The sequence below is a fragment of the Podarcis tiliguerta genome (assembly GCF_965153285.1).
Source record: "Podarcis tiliguerta genome assembly, chromosome: 11".
Taxonomy (NCBI): Eukaryota; Metazoa; Chordata; class Lepidosauria; order Squamata; family Lacertidae; genus Podarcis; species Podarcis tiliguerta.
In genome coordinates this window covers 33,274,572-33,283,311 of record NC_139544.1, presented here as the reverse complement: position 1 = coordinate 33,283,311, position 8,740 = coordinate 33,274,572, and positions in this window count along the sequence as shown.

Here is an 8,740-nt window from a genome sequence, read left to right as displayed (position 1 = left end):
TACAGTTTAATCTTCTCCTTTCCTTGCTTATTGAAATGTCTGAATCTATCTTGAAATATACAAGAGAGATGAAAGGTTACTGCAGCAGATGCTCACAAGCTGCTTGGTGGGCATGTTAAGCTGTAGGCACTACGATAGTTACAGATAGCTGTGTCTGTACAGAAAAGGGCTTCGGCCTGACTTGAAAACCACTTTTTTTTACTTAAGGATCATTCATGTGGTTGCCTGTCTCCCCTGTCCTGTCTATGGTGTTTGTGGAAATGATCTAATTTTTTCAGCATCCAGCTAGAGACTCTTTGTTTAGTAGTTTCTGCTTTTGCTGCTGGGGACAGACTATCACCAGCATATAACTCCAGTGCTTAAAAGCCTGCACTGACTGTCCACACACAACTAGTTTAGGTTCAAGTTTATTGTATTAATTTACAAGGCTCTTAAAAACTTGGGGTCCAGGATAGCTTAGAAACTGCCTGATGCCTTAAATCTCTACCCAATCACTGAGGTCTTTGAGGAAGTTGCTGTAGTGGCTTCTCATGGCTTGGATGCATGTTTTGCATCCACCAAGGGCTGTGTTCAGTATTGTGGGCCCAATTTCATGGAACTCCCATTCAGCTGAGATCAGACCCCACTCTGTTGGATGTCTGATGCCTACTGAAGACTGCTTTATTGCAGCAGACTTACAAAGTTATTTCTGATTGCATAGTTAAGTTTTTAACTGATTTTATCTATATTGTATTTGCTGAGTTATCACTTAAGAGACACATAGCTGGCAACGTTTCCCTTTTTTAAAAGGAAATTCCCTTATTCCGAATAGGATTCCTCGCAAGAAAATGGAAAAATTGACAGCTATGAAGAGACAGTTTTAATTAAGTGGCATATAAAATGTCTAAATATGCCCTCTTGTCTCCTGTTCTGCTCTTCAACCTGCAGAATAAGGTGGCCGGATTTGCAAAACCATTTCTTGTGTATAAAGAAGCATAAAGTACTCATGTTGAATTCCCAACTCCAGCTCTTCCTAAGACCCAAAGTCAGATAGGCTTACCATTTCAGTAGGCTTATTTATTAGTAATCACCTGAGCAAGCAAGAGTGGTGCCTGCAACCTCCAGGAAAACAGAATCAGGGAAACATCAGGCATGACTCAAGGAGGCCTAGAGATAATAGAGAACGGCCAATTACAGCAGAGCTTAATATTCCAAGTCACTATGTATGCTAAGAGGAAGTTGTCCCAGCTGCTGGATGAAGCAGGCAATTTTCTCAACTGTTCAGAGCAATCCCCGATGTTCTGTATGCTTTGCCTGGGTCTTTAGAATCTCCACAACTAACAGTATTACCTGATTTACTATTCTTGCACTGTGGTGATTGATTCCAAGAAAACCTGTTGGAGAGTGAGGCAATCTGAGGTGCTACTGTGTTGGACTAACAGTGGGTGAGCACCACTGAAATAAAACACTACTCCCCTTTGCCTACACTGCAGAGCACCATGCATGCAAAAGAGAGCTTGCCCGCTAATAAACGTCACTTGTTATTTCCATCTGTCTTCTCCAATCCCTCAGTTCTTTTTTTCTCTAGTGCTGCCACTGGGCCTTGATACAGAAGCTGATAATTTCTGTTTGGAATGGTGTGTCATTATTAGTCATCTGCTTCCTGCAATGAAAGAAGTTAGCTTGCCCCTCAGCATGATGTTGCATGATCAATGTAACAAAATAAGTCTTCACTTCCAACTTGCCCATCTAACCAGGGAATCTTCATTATTTAACCCTATCCAACTATAGTTTCTTTCACCTACCAATGACAATTCACCATTTACAATGGCCTGTGCAACCTCATTTCTCTTGCAACATACTGAACTACTGTGGAACAATGATATGCACCAGTTCATGCTCTTTTTATGGCTCACTAGGTTACTCTTTTATATGCCTGTTGTCTTTGTCCATGGAGTTTTCTTGGCAGGGATACTGGAGTGGCTTGCCGGTTCCTGCTCCAGGTGGATCACGTTTGGTCAAAACTTTCCACTATGACCTGTCCATCTTGGGTGGCCCTACACGGCATAGCTCATAGCTTCTCTGAGTTATTCAAGCCCCTTCGCCACAGCAAGGCAGTGCTCTGGTCCATGGGGTCACGAAGAGTCAGACACGACTAAACAACAACAGGTTACTCTGTGTGTGCCTCTCACTGGCTGTCAGGGACTGGACAGTGGAAGAGTGGTGGAGACCGTCTCCCCAGCCTGAACCTTCCAGAAAAGAGGAAGACAGTATAGATTTACAACAGTGGTTTGCGGGAGGTCGTAGCTCAGAGGCAGTTGAAGAACAAAGTTGGGGAAAAATGGGAGAGGAGGAGGAGGAGGCAGAGCCGGAGCAGCTGGCTAACACGTTATCAGTAGAAAGAATTCCAGACCCCCCTTCTCCCAGAACCTGGCGGGCATTGAAAGTAGGAGAGCAAAGAACTCAGAGACAAATTACTCTAAGCGGCCACTGTAAGGTGAGTGGTGCTGTTGATGATTGAGGAAGTGGAGAGAAAGGTGTGTGTGTGTGGAGATTTACTCGGAGCAACATCATTACTCCAAGAGGCTGCATTTCTAAGCCTCTCTCTGTGAATATTGAATAAAAGACATTGGTAAGAACTTCCCTTGTCTCATCTATTCCTGGCACCTACCATGGGGGAATCGGATTCCCTGATGCTTGACACTGGCCAGAGGAACAGTGGAATCTCCTTTCTTGTATATTGAAGCCATTGGTTAGTGTCCTACCCTCCAGAGCAGGAGAAAACAAGCTTGCTCCATCTTGCATGTGGCAGCCCTTAAGATATATGAAGATGGCCAGCATGTCTCCTCTTTACCAGGCTAAATATACACAGCTCCTTCACCCATTCCTCATAGGGCTTGGCTTCCAGGCTCTTGACCATATTGGTTGCCCTCCTCTGCACACATCCCAGCATGTCAACATCCTTCTTAAACTGTGGGCTTCCCACAGGCATCTGGTCACCCTCTGTGAGAACAGGGTGCTGGATTAGTTGGGCCACTGGCCTGATCCAGGAGGGCTTTTTCTATCTCATCAGTCATTTTAGAGGTGTCTGACATTTCCTGCATACTTTTATCCAAAAACCCAAGTTTCTCAGGACCCTTATTTTGTAGCTTGTGAATATAATGCTTAACTCAGCCCTAACAGTTGAATAATTGTTACAAACAAAAATAGTTTGAAGGCAAATCGTACCATGTTACCATGACTCTGAGCTCACTACCTGAATAAGGCACAGATATAAACAAAGATAACAAAGAAGCCCACAGTATGAAAACATCCAAGGACACTTATGCCATCTCATCCTCTGTCTCGCTTCCTCCTTTCTTCACATACCACCCACATTACTAATACTGTTTCTTTATTGAACAGCCTGGGAAATGAATACGCAACACACCCACTCTTTTGGAAAGGTTACCACTCTTCTTTGGCCTGTTGTTGCTGGGATTATGTAAGGCATGTAGGTGGCATATACACTTCTGGATATTTTATCAAAGTTGCTGGTGGGGACAGCATTGCTACCATGGAATAAAGTAGCTCTCCTACACATTTGCTTAATCTGCCTGCCATTTTTATGCCACACTAATTAAATAATGGGAGAAGCTTCAGAGAAGGCTTTTGTATGAAGGAGACATCTGTGAATCAATGCCTTAATATGCTGCAGATTCCCAATTTTTAAAAGTGATGGGGAAAACTGATTGCTCAGATTGAAAATGCCAGTCATTCTCTCTCTTTGAGCATTTTGGCAGTACCAGTAGTTCTGCATTGCCACCCAGGCTTAGTCCTTGGTAGAGCCGTCCTTAAAAACCAGAAAGTGTTCAACATGACAGAACAGCTAGACTCGCAGGGGTCAGCAAACTTTTTCAGCAGGAGGGCGGTCCACTGTCCCTCAGACCTTGTGGGGGGCTGGACTATATATATATATTAAAAAATGAACGAATTCCTATGCCCCACAAATAACCCAGAGATGCATTTTAAATAAAAGCACACATTCTACTCATGTAAAAACACGCTGATTCCCGGACCGTCCGCAGGGCGGATTTAGAAGGTGATTGGGCCGGATCTGGCCCCTGGGCCTTAGTTTGCCTACCCATGAGCTAGAGGGCATCATGCCACACAAACAGTTTGCCAGTGTTGCCATCACATATTTGTGTGCTTACATGAAACAGGACTATAGTGACATTGGTCCTTTAGTGATACCCATTTAGAAAATATACTGTACATGCACAGAATAAGTTATAAAGCTTCTTTTTAATTGCAGAAGTGAATGCGATGCCAATATTAAGATGTTTTAGCTGCCTATAGTAAACCCTTCCTATAGGCAGAAATACCGGTAATATTCTATCTATTCAGATTTCCTACCTTCAACAATGGGTTCAAATTGTGGCTGACAAATAGCAGTGTGCATATTTAAAGTAACAAAGAAGTTGGAAGGCGTTTTCATTAGCATTTCATCTTGGATGGACAGACATTTTAAGTGTTTTATTTATATTAGCCTCACTTTATCCTTTTGGACTGTGTGCACTGTAGTACTGCTACTAAATAATGCTGAAAACTAAAATATTAGATACCACAGCACTGGGCAGCTAATTTTAATCAATGATAGGAGAAAATGCTGCACCACGTTACAAAACACCCCACTCTGTGTGATTGCTTGTCCTTTTAGTTTTTTAAGTGAAAGATAAAACTATACATGTGTCAATACTTTTAAGATTACCATCTGTTTTGAAAGGCTTGTATTTTAAACCCACCTAAGAGCATATGCTCAAGTTTTAATGCCAAAAATGTTTTTACAGCAGTATTCAATCAGAGAAGCCATGGTCTGGAACAGTAAACAAGGAACAATTATTTCTTTTATCTGCAGGAATATGAAATACTGAATTTAGGAGCGAGAGAGCAAATGCGTTGTTGTCTCTACTTACGGTAAGTAGCCAGAGAGTTTAAAGGAAATTTGATCTACAATACTGCTTTATGTTCTCAGTTATTCAAGCAGTGAGAAGTTCGGAGAAACTTTTTATACCGCAATTTTTAACTCACATTAGGCTTGGACCAAAGACATTTCCACCACTACACTAGCGGAACAGGCACCGTATCCAGTGCATGCTCATTCAAGGAGAGGAGGAGAAAAGCAAAGCAGAGAGCCAGAAACTCCAGTGTAAAAATGGTAGACATGCCCCCAGCGTCCATAAAAACTGCCAGTGCACACCCATCACAAGACTGCTGGACCACAGATAGGCTGTTCATACATGTTGTTGTTGTTTAGTCTTTTAGTCGTGTCCGACTCTTTGTGACCCCATGGACCAGAGCACGCCAGGCACTTCTGTCTTCCACTGCCTCCCGCAGTTTAGTCAAACTCATGCTGGTAGCTTCGAGAACACTGTCCAACCATCTCGTCCTCTGTCGTCCCCTTCTCCTTGTGCCCTCCATCTTTCCCAGCATCAGGGTCTTTTCCAGGGAGTCTTCTCTTCTCATGAGGTGGCCAAAGTATTGAAGTCTCAGCTTCAGGATCTGTCCTTCCAGTGAGCACTCAGGGCTGATTTCCTTAAGAATGGATAGGTTGGATCTTCTTGCAGTCCATGGAACTCTAAAGTCTCCTCTAGCACCATAATTCAAAAGCATCAAATACATGTATGCGGTCAAATGAACTTGTAGCAATGGAGACATCCCCTAGCACCTACCCCTGCATCACCATGCAAGGCAATGCCAGAGAACCCCATTCCATCCCAGCCAGCATAATCCAATGTCAAGTCCCCAAATGCACTAACAGGCAGGAGTTCAAATTCCCTTATGCTCCTTACAGCCCGTTTTAGAGCACAGTACACAAAGGGGAGGACTGAGAGTCTACACCACACAGCAGTTTGAAAAGGAAAGACATGCATGCAGGGGCTGCCAGCTCACTGAGGTTCCTATGCCTTGGACTTTGTAAATAGCAGGGTAGCATGTGTAGTGAACATTGTGGCACCAATTCCATGTTAGGAACACCTTTACCTGTTGCATAGCTGTCTCTCTCTTGGAGCTTGCTAAGGAACAGGGAACTGCTTGGAAAAAGGTTAACAACTCCACAGGGGAGAAACCAGGAGCATGGACAAGGATGAGTGATGAATCCTGTATTTGTGGGACTGCAGCTTGGGGAAAGCAAAGAGGCAAGAATAAATAGTTAGCTAGAGCACATAGTTGTTACCATGTGTTATCATCTACACATATATAATAAAGGTGCACCCAAATGACACATTTGGATATTTAGCCAAGGGTCATGGTGTGGCACGGCAAATGTAAGGTTTTCCAACAGAAGGAATTGGGAACAAGAGAAACTTTAGAGGATTCAAATATGTGGTTTATTACACAAATAGGTTGATTAACTACAGTACCTGGGTTGAAGAAACACTGCAAATGGCTTTCTACAGGAAGGAATTGTGCCCTCCTTAGGTATGCTTTTCTAATTTATCTTGATATGCCTATAAATCACCATTGGCAGCCAGCGTAGAGTGAATCACATCCCCTGTGATTACACCTCCCCTCCATTTTCACTGAATATGCACTTAGCTGCTTAGTGACCTCTTCCTAGATCTGAGATGGGATCTGTCCCTCAAAAGCGCATGCCACAAATATTTTGTCGATGTACAATGTTATAAAATGTTTTCTCAAACCATAAATCTATTACTCCTTCATCTAGGCTACACTTATCTATTAAGTGGAGTTGGTGTGTCATGCTACTTAGTGGTGGTGGGGCAATGTGTGATACCTAATAATAATAATAATATAATAATAATTTATTATTTATACCCCACCCATCTGACTGGGTTTCCCCAGCCACTCTGGGCGGCTTCCAGCAAAATATTAAAATACAATGAATTTCTTGCATGTTGTTTTCAGAAGCTGTAGGATTTCAGATAACATACATTTACTGTTTATGTCTTGCACTTGTGGCCTGGAGCTGTAGCCATTCCTGTCAGATGTTGATGTGGCTGTTTTAACTATAGCAGCAAACTCTTGTTTTGCTGATTATGTTGATATTGTTAAAACACTGCACCTATGTGGAGAGTCACTTCGCACAAATGGAACACTTTTAAAGAACAACAGTTCTACACAGAGCAAGAAAACAGTAAAAACAACAATAACCCCTGTACAAGTTAGAGAATAGTCAAAAATTAATACACCTAATACAGTGGTACCTCGGGTTACATATGCTTCAGGTTACATATGCTTCAGGTTACAGTCTCCGCTAACCCAGAAATATTACCTCAGGTTAAGAACTTTGCTTCAGGATGAGAACTGAAATCGTGCTCCGGCAGTGCGGCAGCAGCAGGAGGCTCCATGAGCTAAAGTGGTGCTTCAGGTTAAGAACAGTTTCAGGTTAAGAACGGACCTCCAGAACAAATTAAGTGCTTAACCCGAGGTACCACTGTACATCAGAACACAAATAAGTTTTCCAAAACGCTTTAAAAAAATATTCACTTGTTCTATATACCTCATTTTGAGGCAATGGGAAATTATTCATCTTCAGAATGTTGCCCTTTCTTTTCTCACAAGTAGCCCCACTGGCATCAGTTAGATACAGTACTTTAAAAGTAGCTTTGAGTCAGCTTCTTGTTGTAGAACAGGAAAAATAAAACCATTTCCCTCAGTTCTCTGTGCAGCTAAGTGCAGTGAATAGCATGGCACAATGAGTGACAATATAATTACCAGTCACTAAGAGAAGTATAATACAGATATAATTTAATCCCCCTCATTCATGCTTCCCTGGGAACAAAGTGTTCTAAACAGCTTAAAAATTAAATATTGTTTAATAGTAGAACTAGCAAGAAAGCTGAAACCAGCTGGTCTGCATTACAGTTCCAAAAGTAGACTGGTGATTCAACTAAAATATGCCATCCTTCAGCAAAATTTTGGAGAGTTTAATTAGCAGACTGCTTTTCCCTGTGCACAGTGGTGGCCGTTTAATGGGCAATAGTAGCCCCTTTTTCAGATGTTGCCATTGCCATACCTTCATGCACACATATAACAGGCTCTCTCTTTTATCCACCTTCACTTGTGTCTATATATAAAGTCAAATAACTGATCACCCCTACCTTGAATAACCCTAATAATAAAAGTTCAATGGCTAGGAAAAGCTGGAACAGCAGCAGTAGTGAGTGTAGTAAAGAGCTAAATTAGGTCCCTATAAAATATATTCCTGTTCCTAAAAGCAGCCCACCATTCTTGAACAATGTACAGGAGGTGAAACAATTCATTGTGCCATAACGCCAACTTTTGAACTAGTGTGAAATTAGCCAGTTCATGCTCTTTGTGTGGTGTAGCTGGAGTCTTAGAGGAAATGGTAATAGGGATTGTGCATACATTCCTTACATTGCTATGGCATGTACTTTAGAAAGCTACGGGTTACTAGTTTTGAAATAGCTTCAGGCCTATAGGCATTATTATTCAATGTGATGTATACAGAACAATGAGAGAGGCCAGGCTCATCCATGAGATGATCAAACCCGCTGTGTAGCTCACCAGGTACAGAGGCAGATTTGGGGGCTGCCACAACTAAATCAGAATGGAGCACCATAGGCAGAGGGGCACTGGATTTTAGTGTTGCACAGGGTGCCAGTGAAATTTGAGACCCCAAGATCCAAGGAAAAGAGTGACAGTGGAGCAGCAGTGAATCAATGGCTTCTACAACTTCTTAGTTGGCAGAGATGAACACCAAAGGCAAAACTTTGTTTTTACTCTCAGGCAAAATGCA